General features: G+C 41.0%; 1 long non-coding RNA gene across 1 annotated transcript in view; it reads right to left on the reverse strand.

The window, feature by feature from the left end:
• The window catches only part of LOC105483528 (uncharacterized), a 28134-nt gene that overhangs the window by 3490 nt on the left and 919 nt on the right, over positions 1-23725 (reverse strand). The window contains exons 2-3 of the long non-coding RNA XR_988370.2: positions 21859-21891; positions 15677-15771 (exon numbers count right to left, since the gene is read on the reverse strand). This is a non-coding gene — a long non-coding RNA (uncharacterized lncRNA). The remainder of the gene's footprint in view (positions 1-15676; positions 15772-21858; positions 21892-23725) is intronic.

The following is a 23725-nucleotide window of genomic DNA, read 5'->3' on the forward strand; positions in this document are numbered from 1 at the left end:
CTCAAAAAAGCATCTTGAACCATTATAGCAGAAGCCGTCAGTTAGCTGCAGTAAGCTAAAAGTACATTTTTATTTCTAACAAAGATTATTTTCTAATGTTTCAAGTTAACTCTGTACTATAGAAGTACAGAAAAGTAGAAAGAGTAGCAGATAACTACCACCCTCACAAATAAGCACTGGTAGATTGATACATTTTTCTCAAGCTATTTCCATGCATATTTATTTGCATAGTTGTGATCACACTGTATATATAATTCAGCATGTTGCCTTTAGTCACTTAACATTATAGCATATGCAACTCCCCCTATCATTAAATATTTTCAAATGCCTTCATTTCAATAGCTGTGTAATAGTACCGCATGTAGATATACACTGATTTCCTTAAATATTCTCCTATTTGGAAAATGTATGTTGTTTCCAATTTTATACTCTTTTAAACTTTTACTACAGTTGCCAGATTACTATCCAAATGATTTGGCTCAATTTACTCTCCCAGCGGCAAAGTGAATGAGTGTCTTTCTGTAGGCTCATCTGCAAGGAGTATTATCATTTTTTAAAATCTGTCCTAAGTTGATAGATATTAAAAAGCATGTCATCCTTGTTTTAATTTTTCCTTCCTTCCTTTTTCCCTTCCTTCCTTCCTTCTTTCTTCCTTCCTCCTTCCCTGCCTCCCTCTCGCTTTCTCTTTCTCTTTTTCTCTTTTTTTTTCTCTCTCTCTCTCCTTTCTCTTTCTTTTCTTTCGACAGAATCTAGCTCTGTTGCTTAGGCTGGAGTGCAGTGGCACAGTCATAGCTCCCTGCAAACTTAAACTCCTAGGCTCAAATGATCTTCTTGCCTCCGCCTTCCGCAGCCAGACTACAGGTGCGTGCCACTGCAACCAGCTATGGTTTTTATGTTTCTGTAGGGATGGGGGTCTTACTGTGTTACCCAGGCTGGTCTCAAAATCTTGGTCTCAAGCAATCCTCCTGCTTCGGCCTCCCAAAGTGCTGGGATTACAGGTGTGAGCCATCATGACCAGTCAATTTGTAGTTCTTAAATAAAAGCTAATTATGTTAAACAGTTTTCTCTGTCAGACATTTACAATTTATATTTACAATTTGTCAGTTCACATCCTTTGCCTATTTATCTTTTGGGATCTTAACCCTTCCTTATGTATTAGTAGGAGTTCTTTCTATTGTTAGAATTTAAACTTCTGTCTTATTTGCTATAATTGTTTTTGCAATGTACGTGCATTTTAAATTCAGGTATGACACATTTTTGCTTGCACATTTTAAAATCTTTGTATCATTAAATCTGTCAGTGGTTTGCTTTAAAATTTCACAGCCCACCCACAGCTTAGACAGGCCTCTCACATTTCAGGTGTCAAATAATATTTCCCTTATATTTTCTTTGCCTTTTATTTATACTAATTTTTTCTTAACTATCTAGAATATTTTGCTATAAGGTAAAGCTCAAAATGTTTTTGTTTTTTTTGTTGTTGTTGTTTTTGTTTTTGTTTTTGTTTTTTTGACACAGTCTCACTCTATAGCCCAGGCTGGAGTGCAATAATGCCATCTCGGCTCACTGCAACCTCCACCTCGCAGGTTCAAGCGATTGTACTGCCTCAGCCTCCTGAGTAGCTGGGACTACCAGCTACTACAGGTGCGTGCCACCACGCCCGGTTTTGTATTTTTAGTAGAGACAGAGTTTTACCATGTTGACCAGGTTGATCTCAAACTCCTGACCTCAGGTGACCCACCCGCCTCGGCCTCCCAAAGTGCTGGGATTACAGTCGTGAGCCACCTTGCCTGGCCTTCAGAATGTATTCTTTTTTCCAAATGCTGACTAATGTCAACGTCATTTATGATTAACCCAGCCGTTCTCCAAGTTACTGAACTGTTACCAAGTTAGGATCTCCTCAAGGCTCTTTTGTTCCTGATTTAACTCAGTCAACCCAATTTCCCCTTCCCCTTTTCCTATGGCCGTTTATGCATCATTCGGCAGGAAGTAGTGAGACTGATGGTCTCTGATCCCCAAAAGTCATATATACTGTGGTCCACTGGAGAGAAACCCATTCCATGAGGTCCTTGGACCTACCATCCTACCATCCATCACCCACTCTTAGTGCCATGGTCATGCTGTGGTCTCTAGGGGCACAGCCCATGCCACATCTACTGACATATCCCACATTACTCTCTAAGGACCCTTCCAGTGTCCGGCCCTGCCTCAACCCTCCCGCCTCTCTCTGGTGCCCTAGGAAACTCAAGGGCTTTCTTGACCTATCTAGACTTTGCCATGCCACACTACCTCCCTTGCCCAGCCCCTCTGGCACCATGATGGCCTCTCCCTGGAGCATGCTCTGAAAAGCAGGGCGCAGCTCACTCTATTTGGAAATCCCACTCAACATATTAGGCGTTGCTCCCACTTTCCAGTCATATATCCCTTTGGTGAGACCACACCAGAGGTTTGTTCTGGTGCTCTTCTCACTGCCTCTCTGGAATTCTTTTCCTCCAACTAGACTACCTTGCAGTATCATGGGCTCCTCTCACCCCACTGTTATCTTTGACACCACTCTCTCCTTCACTTCTTGCAGCAAATCCATTACGAAGTCCAGTGGATTTTATCTCCTATATATCTTTTAAATTGCCTCAATTCTCTGTTTCCACTGCTCCCACCTGAGTGGAAGCCACCATCCTCTATTGCCTGTACTTTCTTAATGGCACCTAACGAGTCTCCCCCAGTTACTAGTGCATTCTTTCAATGCACTCTTCATGCACCCTAAATCCTGCCAATGCTGCTTGCGTGGGTCCCTGCGCAATTCAGCCCTAATGGCACCCACCCCCACTTGTCACTTGCCTAGAAGGACATACACATCAAAATGTATCTGAAAGTTTGTTAAATGAGGCTGGGTGTGGTGGCTTACACCTGTAATTCCAGCACTTTGGGAGGCCGAGGCAGGCAGATTGCTTGAACTCAGGAATTCGAGACCAGTTGGGCAGCATAGTGAAACTCCTGTCTCTACAAAAAATACAAAAATTGACTGGGCATGGTGGCACACACCTGTAGTCCCAGCTACTCAGGAGGTTGAGGTGGGAGGATCCCTTGAACTAGGGAGGTGGAGGTTGCAGTGAGCTGAGATCACACCACTGCACTCCAGCCTGGGCAATAGTGAGACCCTGTCTCAGAAAGAAAGGTGCCAGGCATGGTGGCTCACACCTGTAATCCCAACACTTTGGGAGGCCGATGTGGACACATCACTTGAGGCCAGGAGTTTCGATACCAGCCTGGCCAACATGATGAAATCCCATCTCTACTAAAAATACAAAAAGTAGCCAGGCATGGTGCCATATGCCTGTAATCCCAGCTATTCGGGAGGTCGAGGCAGGAGAATCACTTGAACCCAGGAGGCAGAGGTTGCAATGAGTCGAGATCACGCCACTGCACTCCAGCCTGGGCAACAAAGCAAGACTCCATCTCAAAGAAAAAAAAAGAAAAAAAGAAAAAAAGGAAGTTTGTTAAATGAATAAACAGAATAAAAACTAAAAACTACAAGGCCACTTCAGTTACATGGAGTCTGATCTTCCTGCAAAAAAATAAAAAATTATAAAATGGGTTACTCAAAGAATGCATCTCCCTTTTTACGTTTTTGTTTGTTTTGAGGTGATAGCAATGGAAGGAAGAGGATTTTCTGAGAAAAATCCAGCAATAAATGTCTCAGTAGAAGCTTAGGTACTAGAATTTTTACAATCTGATGATCAATTGGAAAAACTGATTATAAATATACACCCTTGGCACATTGCTTAGACAAAATGAATAATCTCTTCTTGAGGCAAATGTTTGACTTCTGCAGTATAACTCTATTTTCTAGCGTACCTCTCAATACAAATTGTTCTTATGTAAGCCACAGCACCTCAATATGAAATTATTTACTTTTAATAATAGAAAAGTTATTTTTGACTGCAAAGAAACCATAAATCTGGCCTGTTTTGCTTCAGTTCATTTGTTTGGACGGCCATCTGGCAAATTATTCAACACAGTGCAGACAGACTATTCCTCAGTACAAGTCAAATATGTTCCATTTAAAAGCTGATGTTGTGCCTAAGGCTGAGCTGTAATTCTTTTTTCATTTTCTTCTCTTTGCTTTTTATAGCCAAATAAACAAAGGATTTGACTTAGAACTTCTTGTACTTCTTTATCCACCGTATGATGATAAAGTAATAAAATGGCTTCAATGTGCCACATTTGAAAACCAATGTCATAATTTTAGAGAAACAAGAACGGACTGTAGACACGTCTGCCTTCTGGGAGACAGTGATAATTCTTCCCAAGGCAGACAGGTCTTTGGTTTTTAGGAAAACACCTCAGAGAACATTGACAATTCTTCTTTAGTGGAAAGAAAAGCCCTTTAGATGCAGCCTGAATAGCCCATTTTTCTGTGCAATACACAAATGGAATTTGGACAGTCAGGCAGTGCATGTGCGTGTGTGTGTGTGTGTGTCAGGGAGGATAAGGAACCCAGAACTAAGGAAGGAAGCAGGGAGAGGTGAGAAGACAGTGCTGTCCCATGGAACTTTCTGTGATGATGGAAATGTTCTGCATTCTGTACCGTCTAATACGGCAGCCACCAAGTGCTTCAACTGCGGCTGATGTAACAGAGAAAATGAATTTTTAAATTAGTTTAATTTAAATGAAAATGGCCACACGTGGTTATTTTGTCCTGGACAGTGCAGACAAAGGACTTTTCACATCACCCTCTCCCCACCTCCCTTAACATGAGCCACAAGCAGCAGGGAGAGGCCTGGGAAACCAGATGTCTCCTGAGGACCTCCTAAGGCAGTGACACTAAGGGGCTTTCAAGAAGGCCAGGCCAGGCGTAGTGGCTCACACCTGGAATCCCAGCCCTTTTGGAGGCCAAGGCAGGTGGATCTCCTGAGGTCAGGAGTTCGAGACCAGACTGGTCAACATGGTGAAACCCTGTCTCTACTAAAAATACAAAAATGAGCCAGGCATACTGGTGTGTGCCTGTAATCCCAGCTACTCGGGAGGCTGAGGCAGGAGAATCGTTTGAGCCTGGGGGGGCGGAGCTTGCAGTGAGCCGAGATCACGCCACTGCACTTCAGCCTGGGTTACACAGCGAGACTCTGTCTCAAGAAAAAAACAAAAAAGGAGGTCAGTTTTAAATTGTTGCCCGCTCTGTGTTTCTTCTGCCATCCACAGTCCTTCAGTAAATGCCTCTTTTACTAAGGTGACAGTTCATCTGAGCTTGCTGGGACTGCCACTTGTGCCTGGTGTCCTGGTGTAATTCAATCAGTTCAGCCTGTAGTCCCAGCTACTCAGGAGGATTACTTGAGCCCAGGAGTTCAAGACCAACCTGAGCAATATAGTGGAACTCTGTCTGTTCAAAAAACAAAGAAAAAAAAGTGTCCCCCTTGGACAATATATTATATTGACACCCTTCTTAAGCACATGGTCTTGATTTGTGGTGCTGTGGGGATTTAGAGACAGGAGTGTAAAGAGATTCCTTGGGTCGGCCTTCCCTGCCACTGCACTGCTCCACAGCAGCCTCGTACAGGAAGTGGGATGGAGGGGAGGGGAGTAGAAGTGAAAGCAAGCTGTCTTTCCTCAAGTAAATCAAAGGAAGGGGGTGGAGGGATATGTGGAGAGCCAGTTACAAAAATGAGAAAAGGGGCTGGGCGCGGTGGCTCACACCTGTAATCCCAGCACTTTGGGAGGCTGAGGCAGAATTGCTTGAGGTCAGGAGTTCGAGACCAGCCTGGCCAACACAGGGAAACCCTGTCTCTACTAAAAATACAAAAATTAGCCAGGCGTGGTGGCACACACCTATAATCCCAGCATCCCAGCTACTCAGAAGGCTGAGGCACAAGAATTGCTAGAACCCAGAAGGCAGAGATGGCTGTGAGCCGAGATAGTGCCACTGCACTCCAGCCTGGGTGACGAAGCAAGACTCCATATCAAAAAAAAAAAAAAAAAAAAAAAAAGGAAGAGAAATAAAGTGTTTCTGGAACTTTCAAGCATTGTCAAGGAAATTGTGCAGATTAAGTGTCTTTCCACTCTCCTGTGCTTGAAAGAATTCAGTATTAATAGGCAGCACACTCTAATGCACTTAAACCTACAAGAACACCTGTAAACTTCTTTAAGGCATAGAGTTGAAAGTAAAATTATCCTAGGGGGCGGTTCCAAGATGGCCAAATAGGAACAACTCCAGTCTGCAGCTCCCAGCGTGAGCGACGAGGAAGATGGGTAATTTCTGCATTTCCAACTGAGGTACTGGGTTCATCTCACTGGGGCTTGTCAGACAGTGGGGGCAGGACAGTGGGTACAGCCCACCCAGCGTGAGCTGAAGCAGGTGAGGCATTGCCTCACCAGGGAAGTGCAAGGGGCCAGGGAATTCCCTTTCTTAGCCAAGGGAAGCGGGGACAGATGGCACCTGGAAAATCGGGTCACTCCCACCCTAACACTGTGCTTTTCCAACAGTCTTAGCAGACAGCACACCAGGAGATTAGACCCCGCACCTGGCTCAGAGGGTCCCACACCCACGGAGCCTTGTTCCTTGCAAGCACAGCAGTCTGAGATCAAACTGCAAGGCAGCAGCAAGGCTGGGGGAGGGGCGCCCACCACTGCTGAGGCTTGAGTAGGTAAACAAAGTGACCCAGAAGCTCGAACTGGGTGGAACCCACCACAGCTCAAGGAGGCCTGCCTGCCTCTGTAGACTCCACTTCTGGGAGCAGGACATAGCCAAACAAAAGGCAGCAGAAACCTCTGCAGACTTAAATGATCCTGTCTGACAGCTTTGAAGAGAGTAGTGGTTCTCCCAGCATGGAGTTTGAGATCTGAGAACAGACAGACGGCCTCCTCAAGTGGGTCCCTGACCCCTGAGTAGCCTAACTGGGAGGCACCTGTTCAGCAATATTCACTGTTCTGCAGCCTCCGCTGCTGATACCCAGGCAAACAGGGTTGGAGTGGACCTCCAGCAAACTCTAACAGACCTGTAGCTGAGGGTCCTGACTGTCAGAAGGAAAACTAACAAACAGAAAGGACATCCACACCAAAACCCCATCTGTACGTCTCCATCATCAAAGACCAAAGGTAGATAAAACCACAAACATGGGGGAAAAAACAGTAGAAAAGCTGAAAGTTCTAAAAATCAGAGCGCCTCTCCCCCTCCAAAGGAACGCAGCTCCTCGCCAGCAATGGAACAAAGCTGGACGGAGAATGACTTTGACAAGTTGAGAGAAGAAGGCTTCAGACGATCAAACTTCTCCGAGCTAAAGGAAGAAGTTTGATTCCATCACAAAAAAAGCTTAAAACCTTGAAAAAAGATTAGACAAATGGCTAACTAGAATAACCAGTGTAGACAAGTCCTTAAATGACCTGATAGAGCTGAAAACCATGGCACAAGAACTACGTCACACATGCACAAGCTTCAGTATCCGATTTGATCAACTGGAAGAAAGGGTATCAGTGATTGAAGATCAAATGAGTGAACTGAAGTGAGAAGAGAAGTTTAGAGAAAAAAGAGTAAAAAGAAACAAACAAAGCCTCCAAGAAATATGGGACTATGTGAAAAGATCAAATCTACATGATTGGTGTACCTGAAAGTGACAGGGAGAATGGAACCAAGTTGGAAAACACTCTGCAGGATATTATCCAGGAGAACTTCCCCAACCTAGCAAGGCAGGTCAACATTCAAATACAGGAAATACAGAGAACGCCACAAAGATACTCCTCAAGAAGAGCAACTCCAAGACACATAATTGTCATATTCACCAAAGTTGAAATAAAGGAAAACATGTTAAGGGCAGCCAGAGAGAAAGGTCAGGTTACCCACAAAGGGAAGCCCATCAGACTAACAGCGGATCTCTCGGAAGAAATTCTCCAAGCCAGAAGAGAGTGGGGGCCAATATTCAACATTCTTAAAGAAAAGAATTTTCAACCCAGAATTTCATATCCAGCCAAACTAAGCTTCATAAGTGAAGGAGAAATAAAATCCTTTACAGACAAGCAAATGCTGAGAGATTTTACCACCAGATCTGCCCCACAAGAGCTCCTGAAGGAAGCACTAAACATGGAAAGCAACAACCGGGACCAGCCACTGCAAAAACATGCCAAATTCTAAAGACCATCAATGCTAGAAAGAAACTGCAGCAACTAACGAGCAAAATAACAATCTAACATCATGATGACAGGATCAAATTCACACATAACAATATTAACCTTAAATGTAAATGGGCTAAATGCTCCGATTAAAAGACACAGACAGACAAATTGGATAAAGAGTCGAGACCCATCAGTTTGCTGTATTCAGGAGACCCATCTCATGTGCAGAGACACACATAGGCTCAAAATAAAGAGATGGAGGAAGATCTACCATGCAAATGGAAAACAAAAAAAGGCAGGGGTTGCAATCCTAGTCTCTGATAAAACAGACTTTAAACCAACAAAGATCAAAAGAGACAAAGAAGGCCATTACATAATGGTTAAGGGATCAATTCAACAAGAAGAGCTAACTATTCTAAATATACATGCACTCAATGCAGGAGCACCCAGATTCATAAAGCAAGTCCTTAGAGACCTACAAAGAGACTTAGAGACTTAGACTCCCGCACAGTAATAATGGGAGACTTTAACACCCCACTGTCAACATTAGACAGATCAATGAGACAGAAAGTTAAAAAAGACATCCAGGAATGGAACTCAGCTCTGCACCAAGCAGACCTAATACACATCTACAGAACTCTCCACTCCAAATCAACAGAACACACATTCTTCTCAGCACCACATCGCACTTATTGCAAAATTGACCACATAGTTGGAAGTAAAGCGCTCCTCAGCAAATGTAAAAGAACAGAAATTATAACAAACTGTCTCTCAGACCACAGTGAAATCAAACTAGAACTCAGGATTAAGAAACTCACTCTAAACTGCTCAACTACATGGAAACTGAATAACCTGCTCCTGAATGACTACTGGGTACATAAGGAAATGAAGGCAGAAATAAAGATGTTTTTTGAAACTAATGAGGACAAAGACACAACATACTAGAATCTCTGGGACACATTTAAAGCAGTGTGTAGAGGGAAATTTATAGCACTAAATGCCCACAAGAGAAAGCAGGAAAGATCTAAAATTGACACTCTAACATCACAATTAAAAGAACTAGAGAAGCAAGAGTAAACACATTCAGAAGCTGGCAGAAGGCAAGAAATAACTAAGATCAGAGCGGAACTGAAGGAGACAGAGATACAAAAAAAACCCTTCAAAAAATCAATGAGTCCAGGAGCTGGTTTTTTGAAAAGATAGACCAATAAAAGATAAAACAAACTGATAGACTGCTAGCAAGATTAATAAAGAAGAAAAGAGAGAAGAATCAAATAGATGAAATAAAAAATCACAAAGGGATATCACCACTTATCCCACAGAAATACAAACTACCATCAGAGAATACTATAAACACCTCTATGCAAATAAACTAGAAAATTTAGAAGAAATGGATAAATTCCTGGACACATACACCCTCCCAAGACTAAACCGGGAAGAAGTTGAATCCCTGAATAGACCAATAGCAGGCTCTGATATTGAGGCAATAATTAATAGCCTAACAAACAAAAAAAGTCCAGGACCAGACGGATTCACAGCCGAATTCTACCAGAGGTACAAGGAGGAGCTGGTACCATTCCTTCTGAAACTATTCCAGTCAATAGAAAAAGAGGGAATCCTCCCTAACTCATTTTATGAGGTCAACATCATCCCAATACCAAAGCCTGACAGAGACACAACAAAAAAAGAGAATTTTAGACCAATAACCCTGATGAACATTGATGCAAAAATCCTCAATAAAATACTGGCAAACCTAATCCAGGAGCACATCAAAAAGCTTATCCACCATGATCAAGTGGGCTTCATTCCTGGGATGCAAGGCTGGTTCAACATACACAAATAAATAAATGTAATCCAGCATATAAACAGAACCAAAGACAAAAACCACACGATTATCTCAATACATGCAGAAAAGGCTTTGACAAAATTCAAAAGCCCTTCATGCTAAAAACTCTCAATAAATTAGGTATTGATGGGACATATCTCAAAATAATAAGAGCTATTTATGACAAACCCACAGCCAATATCATACTGAATGGGCAAAAACTGTAAGCATTCCTTTTGAAAATGGGCACAAGATAGGGATGCCCTCTCTCACCACTCCTATTCAACAAAGTGTTGGAAGTTATGGCCAGGGCAATCAGGCAGGAGAAAGACATAAGGGGTATTCAATTAGGAAAAGAGGAAGTCAAATTGTCCCTGTTTGCAAATGACATGATGGCATATTTAGAAAACCCCATAGTCTCAGCCCAAAATCTCCTAGAGCTGATAAGCAACTTCAGCAAAGTCTCAGGATACAAAATCAATGTGCAAAAATGACAAACATTCCTATACGCCAGTAACAGACAAACAGAGAGCCAAATCATGAGTGAACTCCCATTCACAATTGCTTCAAAGAGAATAAAATACCTAGGAACCCAACTTACAAAGGATGTGAAGGACTTCTTCAAGGAGAACTAAAAACCACTGCTCAACAAAATAAAAGAGGACACAAACAAATGGAAGAATGTTCCATGCTCATGGATAGGAAGAATCAATATTGTGAAAATGGCCATACTGCCCAAGGTAATTTATAGATTCAGTGCCATCCCCATCAAGCTACCAATGACTTTCTTCACAGAACTGAAAAAAACTAAAGTTCATATGGAACCAAAAAAAGAGCCCACATTGCCAAGACAATCCTAAGCTAAAAGAACAAAGCTGGAGGCATCACGCTACCTGACTTCAAACTATACTGCAAGGCTACAGTAACCAAAACAGCATGGTACTGGTACCAAAACAGACATACAGACCAATGGAACAGAACAGAGCCCTCAGAAATAATACCACACATCTACAACCATCTGATCTTTGACAAACCTGACAAAAACAAGAAATGGGGAAAGGATTCCCTATTTAATAAATGGTGCTAGGAAAACTGGCTAGCCATATATAGAAAGCTGAAACTGGATCCCTTCCTTACACCTTATACAAAAATTAATTCAAGATAGATTAAAGACTTAAATGTTAGGCCTAAAATCATAAAAATCATGGAAGAAAACCTAGACAATACCATTCAGGACACAGGCATGGGCAAGGACTTCATGTCTGAAACACCAAAAACAACGGCAACAAAAGCCAAAATTGACAAATGGGATCTCATTAAACTAAAGAGCTTCTGCACAGCAAAAGAAACTACCATCAGAGTGAACAGGCAACCTACAGAATGGGAGAAAATTTTTGCAATCTACTCATCTGAAAAAGGGCTAATATCCACAGTCTACAAATAACTCAACCAAATTTACAAGAAAAAAACAAGTCCATCAAAAAGTGGGCAAAGGATATGAACAGACATTTCTCAAAAGAAGACATTCATACAGCCAACAGACACATGAAAAAATGCTCATCATCACTGGCCATCAGAGAAATGCAAATCAAAACCACAATGAGATACCATCTCACACCAGTTAGAATGGCAATCATTCAAAAGTCAGGAAACAACAGGTGCTGGAGAGGATGTGGAGAAATAGGAACACTTTTACAGTGTTGGTGGGACTGTAAACTAGTTCAACCATTGTGGAAGACAGTCTGGTGATTTCTCAAGGATCTAGAACTAGAAATACCATTTGACCCAGCCATCCCATTACTGGGTATATACCCAAAGGATTATAAGTCATGCTGCTATAAAGACATATGCACATGTATGTTTATTGCAGCACTATTCACAATAGCAAAGACTTGGACCCAACCCAAATGTCCATCAATGATAGACTGGATTAAGAAAATGTGGCATATATACACCATGGAATACTATGCAGCCATAAAAAACGATGAGTTCATGTCCTTTGCAGGGACATGGATGAAGCTGGAAACCATCATTCTCAGCAAACTATCACAAGGACAGAAAACCAAACACCGGATGTTCTCACTCATAGGTGGGAATTGAACAATGAGATCACTTGGACACAGGAAGGCGAACATCACACACTGGGGCCTGTCGTGGGGTAGGGGGGCGGGGAGGGACAGCATTAGGAGATATACCTAATGTAAATGATGAGTTAACAGGTGCAGCACACCAACATGGCACATGCATACATGTGTAACAAACCTGCACGTTGTGCACATGTACCCTAGAACTTAAAGTATAATAAAAAATTTTTTTAAAAAGTCAAAAAAAATTATCCTAGATTTCCACCAGGATACAATAAAACTAAACTTGCCATGTATAGTAAAGTACAATCAAAAAGTCTTATAGCCTGAGCTTTACCTAAAATATATTATATATTAATTTCTAACTTTAGGGCCAACATTTTATTCCTTTATGCGTGAACAAACAAAATTGATACCCCACAAGAACAGGCAACCAAAGCAAAAATGGACAAATGGGATCACATCAAGTTAAAAACCTTCTGCCCAGCAAAGGAAACAATCAACAAAGTAAAGAGACAAACCACAAACTGGGAGAAAATATTTGCAAACTACTCATCTGATGAGGAATCACTAATGAGAATATATAAGGAAAAAATCTAATAATCTGACATAAAAATGGGCAAAAGATCTGAATAGACATTTCTCAAAAGAAGACCTACAAATGGTAAACGGGTATCTAAAAAGGTGCTCAACATCATTGATTATCAGAGAAATGCAAATCAAAAACTACGATGAAATGTCATCTCACCCCAGTTAAAATGGCTTTTATCCAAAAGACAGGCAGTAACAAATGCTGGCGAGGCTGTGGAGAAAAGGGAATCCTGGTACGCTGTTGGTGGGAATGCAAATTCGTACAACCACTATGGAGAACAGTTTGGAGGTTCCTCAAAAAACTAAAAATAGAGCCAACACATGATCCAGCAATCCCACTGCTGGGTATATACCCAAAAGAAAGGAATCAGTATATTGAAGAGATATCTGCACTCCCATGTTTATTGCCAAGATTTGAAAGCAATCTAAGTGTCCATCAACAGATGAATGAATAAAGAAAATGTGGTATATATAAACAATGGAGTGCTATTCAGTCATAAAAAAAAAAAAAAAAAAAAAAAAAGAGAGACCTTGTCAGTTGCAAGAACATGGATGGAACTGGAGGTCATTATGTTAAGTGAAATAAACCAGGCACAGAAAGACAAACTTTGCATGTTCTCTCTTATTTGTGGGAGCTAAAAATGAAAAGAATTGAACTCATGGAGATAGAGAATAGAAGGATGGTTACCAGAGGCTGTGGGGGAAGGGCAGATGGCTAACAGGTACAAAAAAATAATAGATAGTAAGATCTAGTATTTGCTGGCACAACTGGGTGACTATAGTCAAAAATAATTTAATTATACATCTTAAAATAACTAAAAGAATATAATTGGATTGTTTGTTACACAAAGGATAAATACTTGGGGGAAAGGATACCCCATTTACCCTGATTACCCATTGCATGTCTGTATCTAATTATCTCTTGTAACCCATAAACATATACACCTACTATATACCCACAAAAATTTTAAAAAGTTTTAAAGTCCTACATGGAGGGGAACATTTTTGATTTCTCACTTAGGATATTTGTAAATGAGAACTAGACGTTGTTACTACAACTGTCCTAAATCTACTGTACCTATGAAACATTTGAAGAACCATTTACTTTATTTCCATGTATACACAAGATGTAGCTTTCAGGGCTCCAGCACATAAATGCCTAGGCTTCATTTCACAGCCCACCTCAATACCTGAGGTGAGGGCAGCAAGAAGCAGGATGGTAGAGAGTGGGCTCTGGAGTCAGCCTTCCAGTTTTGAATCCTGCTTCTACCCAACTTAGTTTTCTTATCTGTAAAATGGGGATAATTTTAGTAATTACCTCATAGGGCTGTTAGAAGATTCAACTAGATAATCCCACTAGGTCACTTAGCACAGTCGCTGGCAAGCAATATGTGCTCTCCAAGTGATGACGGCAATGCGTATGACAACAATGATGGTGAAAATGATGACCATGACTACAATTAGTGACTCATTGGTAGGGAGAGAGATAGGACAATCTGACAATGTAAATATAAATTTGAAAAGAAGTAACAAAAACATACTATACAGAATGGGTCCTGATTGAGGGTTTATTTTTGCTACTGTAAGACAATAATATCAACCATGCGAGTCATTCATTCATCATTCCCCTTTGCACACACTGTGACAAAATTCTGTTTTCTGTCTAATAGAATGTGAATTCTTTGAGAGAAAGAGTATATTGTATATTGACATGAATTTGTAACCTGGAAACCAGCATGGTACTTGAAATGTGGAAAGTAATCAACAAATATTTATTGATCTCTTTTAAGCAACAATTACTGCCTGAGCATTGCCTGCCATGTGACCGGCACTGATGTGCTGGGTGCTAAGGACGCATGCCTGGCTCACTGGAGGAGATCAATGGAGGAACAAGTCGATCACACAAAGCCAGAATATTCTCTTTAATATGTCAGAACAGTAGAAATCTTGCCTGTCACATATAAATAAATCTGACTTATTTCCTGCGATGTCCACTCTTGATAGTCTGAGGCTAAAGCTAAGAGAACTTAACAGACTCCAAGAAGCCTCACCCAATGCTGGCTTCACTTGAGGAATGGAGCAGGAAACAGCACAGCAGGAGGAGCACTCCCAGAAGTCCATGGGTTAGTTTTAAGGGCCTGAGTCACAGGTCAGATATGAGGGCCTGAGACCATACAGGTGGGTGCAGAAGCCTCCCTGGCCCCTACACGTCAGGAACTATTTCTACTGAGCCACGGCTCTCGGGTCCCAGCAAGCAGAGTGCCCCATTGCAAGTCAGGGCACCCATGAAGCCCGAAGCTATGCCTCCTCCCTGCACAGTCAGATTCACTCCTGGTCCTCCCTGTCCATATGCACTTACCAATCATAAGCCCTTCTTAGCATCAGCGGTGTTACCTGGTCACACAGCTAGCACTTCTAGCAGGTTTCCAGGATAACAGGGCTAGAAAGTTAACCCAAGATCATTTTGTTCATAGAGGAGAAAATGCTTTTGTTAACTTGTACTCCCAGGGCCCCATTCCTGACCCCTCTGAGCTTCCCAAATCTTACTAGAAATCACCAAGGAGAGGTTCCTGATGCACCATAAACTCATTGTGTGTGAGACCCATGTAATTCTCTCCTCTCTCCCTGCCTAACCTCTCACGTTCCCTATTTTGATGAAGACAGTCATTATCCATCCAATCCTCCCTTGCACAGACTCCATGCATGACCTCTTCCATTCCAAACTCCTGAGCTCTGAGAAAATCAGGGCTCTTCAGAACCTAAACCTGGTTAGCTCTAGCCGCTTCCACACACACCGAACCCTTTAGACACAGGCTATTTGCCAGCATCATTAGAAAATACAGCCTTTGTTCAGATCTGGAATATCCTTCCACTCCTGGCATCTGTCCAAATAAGTCTTCAGACTCTTAAAAAACCAACTCGAGTGTCACCTCTGGGAAACCACAAATTAATCTCCAGTACTAACCAATCCCTCCCTCTTCTCCTGCAGCCCATGTGAGGCCTCCGCTGCAGCACTGCCTACCTGACTGTGGCCGCCATTACCCACAGAGCTGCTGGTAGAAAGGAAAACGTGCCTTACCCATATTGTTTCCCCAGAGCTATGGGCGCATCTCTGCACACAGCGTAGCGCACAGTCTGCGAGCTTGAATCCAAATGGGAGCATTGAAGCTGGACCTTAAGACATAGGTGGAACTTCAGACAGGCAAACAAGGGGGAAAAAAGGCCCAGACAGTGAAGACACATTTGGGGAACAGAGAGTCTACTTTGCTGACACGTGGATTCTTGGACGCAAATAAACATTCAAGATTTGCTGTGATCATGTCCCGACCTAAGAAACTTAATCTTTATTCAGTAGGAAATGGTAGTAACTCACTATTGAAACTATGCGAGGGACTTTTCAAATGTTTGAAAGGTTGCACCACAATGCAGTCCCCTAGGTATGATTATTTCTAAATGATAAAATGCATAGATATTTGAGTAACAAAAAAAGTTTTCTCAAATCAAGGCTATAAAAGCTCAACAAAGGGTGTAGTGTAAAAAGTAGTAGGACTAGTATCTGTGATTGAGGATCAAATGAATGAAATGAAGCGAGAAGAGAAACCAAAAGAAAAAAGAAGAAAAAGAAATGAACAAAGCCTGCAAGAAGTATGGGATTATGTAAAAAGACCAAATCTACGTCTGATTGGGGTGCCTGAAAGTGAGGGGGAAAATGGCACCAAGTTGGAAAACACTCTTCAGGATATCATCCAGGAGAACTTCCCCAACCTAGTAGGGCAGGCCAACATTCAAATCCAGGAAATACAGAGAACGCCACAAAGATACTCCTCGAGAAGAGCAACTCCAAGACACATAATTGCCAGATTCACCAAAGTTGAAATGAAGGAAAAAATCTTAAGGGCAGCCAGAGAGAAAGGTCGGGTTACCCACAAAGGGAAGCCCATCAGACTAACAGCAGATCTCTCGGCAGAAACTCTCCAAGCCAGAAGAGAGTGGGGGCCAATATTCAACATTCTTAAAGAAAAGAATTTTAAACCCAGAATTTCATATCCAGCCAAACTAAGTTTCATAAGTGAAGGAGAAATAAAATCCTTTACAGATAAGCAAATGCTTAGAGATTTTGTCACCACTAGGCCTGCCTTACAAGAGACCCTGAAGGAAGCACTCAACATGGAAAGGAACAACCAGTACCAGCCATTGCAAAAACATGCCAAAATGTAAAGACCATCGAGGCTAGGAAGAAACTGCATCAACTAACGAGCAAAATAACCAGTTAATATCATAATGACAGGATCAAGTTCACACATAACAATCTTAACCTTAAATGTAAATGGACTAAATGCTCCAATTAAAAGACACAGACTGGCAAACTGGATAAAGAGTCAAGACCCATCAGTCTGCTGTATTCAGGAGACCCATCTCACACGCAGAGACATACATAGGCTCAAAATAAAGGGATGGAGGAAGATTTACCAAGCAAATGGAGAACAAAAAAAAGCGGGGGTTGCAATACTAGTCTCTGATAAAACAGACTTTAAACCATCAAAGATCAAAAGAGACAAAGAAGGCCATTACATAATGGTAAAGGGATCAATTCAACAGGAAGAGCTAACTATCCTAAACATATATGCACCCAATACAGGAGCACCCAGATTCATCAAGCAAGTCCTTAGAGACTTACAAAGAGACTTAGACTCCCATACAATAATAATGGGAGACTTCAACACTCCACTGTCAACATTAGACAGATCAACGAGACAGAAAGTTAACAAGGATATCCAGGAATTGAACTCATCTCTGCAGCAAGCAGACCTAATAGACATCTATAGAACTCTCCACCCCAAATCAACAGAATATACATTCTTCTCAGCACCACATCGTACTTACTCCAAAATCGACCACGTAATTGGAAGTAAAGCACTCCTCAGCAAATGTACAAGAACAGAAATTATAACAAACTGTCTCTCAGACCACAGTGCAATCAAACTACTACTCAGGACTAAGAAACTCAATCAAAACCGCTCAACTACATGGAAACTGAACAACCCGCTCCTGAATGACTACTGGGTACATAACGAAATGAAGGCAGAAATAAAGATGTTCTTTGAAACCAATGAGAACAAAGATACAACATACCAGAATCTCTGGGACACATTTAAAGCAGTGTGTAGAGGGAAATTTATAGCACTAAATGCCCACAAGAGAAAGCAGGAAAGATCTAAAATTGACACTCTAACATCACAATTAAAAGAACTAGAGAAGCAAGAGCAAACACATTCGAAAGCTAGCAGAAGGCAAGAAATAACTAAGATCAGAGCAGAACTGAAGGAGATAGAGACACAAAAAACTCTCCAAAAAATCAATGAATCCAGGAGTTGGTTTTTTGAAAAGATCAACAAAATTGACAGACCACTAGCAAGACTAATAAAGAAGAAAAGAGAGAAGAATCAAATCGACGCAATTAAAAATGATAAAGGGAATATCACCACCGACCCCACAGAAATACAAACTATCATCAGAGAATACTATAAACACCTCTACGCAAACAAACTGGAAAATCTAGAAGAAATGGATAATTTCCTGGACACTTACACTCTTCCAAGACTAAACCAGGAAGAAGTTGAATCCCTGAATAGACCAATAGCAGGCTCTGAAATTGAGGCAATAATTAATAGCCTACCAACCAAAAAAAGTCCAGGACCAGATGGATTCACAGCTGAATTCTACCAGAGGTACAAGGAGGAGTTGGTACCATTCCTTCTGAAACTATTCCAATCCATAGAAAAAGAGGGAATCCTCCCTAACTCATTTTATGAGGCCAACATCATCCTGATACCAAAGCCTGGCAGAGACACAACAAAAAAAGAGAATTTTAGACCAATATCCCTGATGAACATCGATGCAAAAATCCTCAATAAAATACTGGCAAACCGGATTCAGCAACACATCAAAAAGCTTATCCACCATGATCAAGTGGGCTTCATCCCTGGGATGCAAGGCTGGTTCAACATTCGCAAATCAATAAACATAATCCAGCATATAAACAGAACCAAAGACAAGAACCACATGATTATCTCAATTGATGCAGAAAAGGCTTTTGACAAAATTCAACAGCCCTTCATGCTAAAAACGCTCAATAAATTCGGTATTGATGGAACGTACCTCAAAATAATAAGAGCTATTTATGACAAACCCACAGCCAATATCATACTGAATGGGCAAAAACTGGAAAAATTCCCTTTGAAAACTGGCACAAGACAGGGATGCCCTCTCTCACCACTCCTATTCAACATAGTGTTGGAAGTTCTGGCTAGGGCAATCAGGCAAGAGAAAGAAATCAAGGGTATTCAGTTAGGAAAAGAAGAAGTCAAACTGTCACTGTTTGCAGATGACATGATTGTATATTTAGAAAACCCCATTGTCTCAGCCCAAAATCTCCTTAAGCTGATAAGCAACTTCAGCAAAGTCTCAGGATACAAAATTAATGTGCAAAAATCACAAGCATTCTTATACACCAGTAACAGACAAACAGAGAGCCAAATCAGGAATGAACTTCCATTCACAATAGCTTCAAAGAGAATCAAATACCTAGGAATCCAACTTACAAGGGATGTAAAGGACCTCTTCAAGGAGAACTACAAACCACTGCTCAGTGAAATCAAAGAGGACACAAACAAATGGAAGAACATACCATGCTCATGGATAGGAAGAATCAATATCGTGAAAATGGCCATACTGCCCAAGGTAATTTATAGATTCAATGCCATCCCCATCAAGCTACCAATGAGTTTCTTCACAGAATTGGAAAAAACTGCTTTAAAGTTCATATGGAACCAAAAAAGAGCCCGCATCTCCAAGACAATCCTAAGTCAAAAGAACAAAGCTGGAGGCATCACGCTACCTGACTTCAAACTATACTACAAGGCTACAGTAACCAAAACAGCATGGTACTGGTACCAAAACAGAGATATAGACCAATGGAACAGAACAGAGTCCTCAGAAATAATACCACACATCTACAGCCATCTGATCTTTGACAAACCTGAGAGAAACAAGAAAAGGGGAAAGGATTCCCTATTTAATAAATGGTGCTGGGAAAATTGGCTAGCCATAAGTAGAAAGCTGAAACTGGATCCTTTCCTTACTCCTTATACGAAAATTAATTCAAGATGGATTAGAGACTTAAATGTTAGACCTAATACCATAAAAATCCTAGAGGAAAACCTAGGTAGTACCATTCAGGACATAGGCATGGGCAAAGACTTTATGTCTAAAACACCAAAAGCAACGGCAGCAAAAGCCAAAATTGACAAATGGGATCTCATTAAACTAAAGAGCTTCTGCACAGCAAAAGAAACTACCATCAGAGTGAACAGGCAACCTACAGAATGGGAGAAAATTTTTGCAATCTACTCATCTGACAAAGGGCTAATATCCAGAACCTACAGAGAACTCAAACAAATTTACAAGAAAAAAACAAACAACCCCATCAAAAAGTGGGCAAAGGATATGAACAGACATTTCTCAAAAGAAGACATTCATACAGCCAACAGACACATGAAAAAATGCTCATCATCACTGGCCATCAGAGAAATGCAAATCAAAACCACAATGAGATACCATCTCACACCAGTTAGAATGGTGATCATTAAAAAGTCAAGAAACAACAGGTGCTGGAGAGGATGTGGAGAAATAGGAACACTTTTACACTGTTGGTGGGATTGTAAACTAGTTCAACCATTATGGAAAACAGTATGGCGATTCCTCAAGGATCTAGAACTAGATGTACCATATGACCCAGCCATCCCATTACTGGGTATATACCCAAAGGATTATAAATTATGCTGCTATAAAGACACATGCACACGTATGTTTATTGCAGCACTATTCACAATAGCAAAGACTTGGAATCAACCCAAATGTCCATCAGTGACAGATTGGATTAAGAAAATGTGGCACATATACACCATGGAATACTATGCAGCCATCAAAAGGGATGAGTTTGTGTCCTTTGTAGGGACATGGATGCAGCTGGAAACCATCATTCTTAGCAAGCTATCACAGGAACAGAAAACCAAACACCGCATGTTCTCACTCATAGGTGGGAACTGAACAATGAGATCACTTGGACTCAGGAAGGGGAACATCACACACAGGGGCCTATCATGGGGAGGGGGGAGGGGGGAGGGATTGCATTGGGAGTTATACCTGATGTAAATGATGAGTTGATGGGTGCAGCACACCAACATGGCACAAGTATACATATGTAACAAACCTGCACGTTATGCACATGTACCCTACAACTTAAAGTATAATAATAATAAATAAATTAAAAAAATAAAATAAAATAAAATAAAATTTCCATTTTACAAATTCAAAAAAAAAAAAAAAAAAAAAAAAAAAAAAAAAAAGAAAACACACTATTTTAAAGGATGCTTTAAAATAACACCTGTTCTGTAAAACCTTTTGCAACTGCAAAGTTTTAAAGGATAAAATTTAATAATTTTGACACTGTGAAATACTCACCATAATCAAAATAGTGAACATGTCATCATCCCCCAAAATTTCCTCATGCCTCTTGGTAATACCCGCCTCCCATCCATTCTACTTTACCCTTCCATCCCTAAACAATCATTGCCTGCTTTTTGTCAATATAAATTAGTTTGCCTTTTCTTGAACTTTGTATAAATGGAATCATCTAATACATACTCTTTTTTGGGGAAAAAAAAAAAAAAAAAAAAGTAGTAGGACTGTTGTATGTGATTTCAACTATCCTAATACACGGCCTTTTAAATGAAGGACAATTTTCAAGGCTGTATAGTGTGTGCCAACAGATCGATACGAATGTCATCGTTGACTTCCGAAGCTCCCTTCATGCCCTGTTATCACAGAGCATCAGTCATTAATATGAGGTTATGAAGACCTGGTGATCCAAAGGCACAGCTCGCCACTGAATGACAAATGAGGGGAGCTGGGGCAACCAACATGCCAAATAATACAAGGATTTGCTGTCAATTTCAAGCAGTTGGAGGCTAAGAAAAATACTACACAAGACCCAATGTACTCTTTCCAATTCTCATGTTTTTGGAAATGAACAATAAAAGTTATTCTATGTGATTATAACCTTTCCTTCTTCCTTCCCCCATTTTGCCAGGAACAGACTGACATTCCAACTAATCAACCCCAGAATCGTTTTTACACACCTCGTATGTCAAGAGTATTCTCTCAGACACTGTAAGGCAAAGAGGAAAAGAAAATACTTACAACAAAGTTCCTGCCATGGAGAAATATGTCTCACTGGAAATAAAATGGGAAAAGTTAAGAAATAAAATTGGGAATATTTCCAAGATGCGTCATTGAACAAAAAAAGCAAGGTGCAAGCTAAGGTCTATATAGTTTGCTCCTATTTGCATAAAAATGTCTATGGGATATACAGGTGTCTGGATGAAAATTTTCTGAATGATACACAAAAATTGTTGCTGCCAGCCGACATGATGGCACTTGCCTGTGGTCCCAGCTACTCAAGAGGCTGAGGTTGCTTGAGTCCAGGAGTTCTGGGCTCTAGTACGCTATGCCAGTAGAGGGTCCACACTAAGTTCAGCAACAATATGGTGACCTCACAGGAGCAGGGGACCACCAGGTTGCCTAAGGAGGGATGAACCCGCCCAGGTCAGAAATGAACCAGGCTTAAATTCCCGTGCTGATTAATAGCAAGATGACACCTGTGAACAGCCACTGCACTCCAACCTGGGCAACATAGCAAGACCTGGTCTCAAAAAAAAAAAAAAAAAAATTGTTGCAGATGTTCGCCTCTGGAGAGAGGGTCTGGTCGGTGGGTTCAGAAAGACATTTTTAATTCTACACCACCTTATACTGTTTGCTTACCATGTGTATGTGTGTATGTGTTTCTTTAATTTTTTAAAATTGTAAATATTACAAACAAAAGCAACACCACAAAGTAATACATAATTACACAGCGAGTGAATAGGAGAGAAACCAACATTTATTGACGACCTTGTAGGAGCCAGGCATAACTCCCTACCACCTCCCACTCACGACAGGCTCACGGGTGTGGTGATGATGTTTCTGGCCCCTGGAAACCAGCCTGCAACCTCTCCGCATGCTGTTCTGCCACCTCAGGCAAACCCACAGTTGGCTCTGGCTCTGAGCTTTTTCTAGCGTATGGGATGTGGCCAAATTTGGACGGTTTCCCAGGGAGGGTAAATAGCGTGTTGGAGATTGAGTTGAAACAACCAAACTCCTTTTTAGCAAGCCAATAGGATCAATCCCGGGCCTGTAAAGTACCACCCAAATCGTCTGTAGTTCCTTTGACTGCTTCTTTCATCTTGAAAGCTATGAAACAAACATATCCTTTACAACTTAATATATGCTGCTTTCAGAACGATTTACCCCATGTGGAAACCAAATATGCAGAGCTTGCTCACTTTATTTCTGTGGATGGAAGGAAGTGCTTTCTATTAATATCATTGTTAATAAAAACTAATGAAACATACGATTTCTATGAATTACAGTGAATGTATATTTTTATGAAACTTTTATCTAATACTGCCCTCTGGTGGACAATTCAGTAAAACTTGTGCTAAAAATAGATTTTTTTAAAATTTAAGTTGCCATGTCAAGGCTAGAAAATTAAGTCTTAAGATGTGTTTTAAAAGAGAATAAAATAAATATAGGCATATCTTTTGAAATTAGATATTCACCACTTAGCAATCATTTCAGTTACCTCTGTCTTCCATAAAATGGTGACTTTGTCATTGTTTTCTTAAATATTTACTTTGCTGGGAAAGCTTTACTTTAACACACAAATATAGACTGTTTTCCAAGGGAAACCTGAGTTAACCTCAAAAGACCCAACAATTTTTTTAAATGTATACTCTTTAATAAAAGTTACATCTAGAGCTGTCTGGATATGCATAATCATTTTTAAATCATCTATCCGCAGTTCTGAGTTTTCTTTTCTTTCTTTCTTTTTTTTTTTTGAGAAGGAGTCTCGCTCTGTCGCCCAGGCTGGAGTGCAGTGGCCGGATCTCAGCTCACTGCAAGCTCCACCTCCCGGGTTCACGCCATTCTCCTGCCTCAGCCTCCCGAGTAGCTGGGACTACAGGCGCCT

The sequence above is a fragment of the Macaca nemestrina genome, chromosome 8 (assembly GCF_043159975.1).
Source record: "Macaca nemestrina isolate mMacNem1 chromosome 8, mMacNem.hap1, whole genome shotgun sequence".
Classification (NCBI taxonomy): domain Eukaryota; kingdom Metazoa; phylum Chordata; class Mammalia; order Primates; family Cercopithecidae; genus Macaca; species Macaca nemestrina.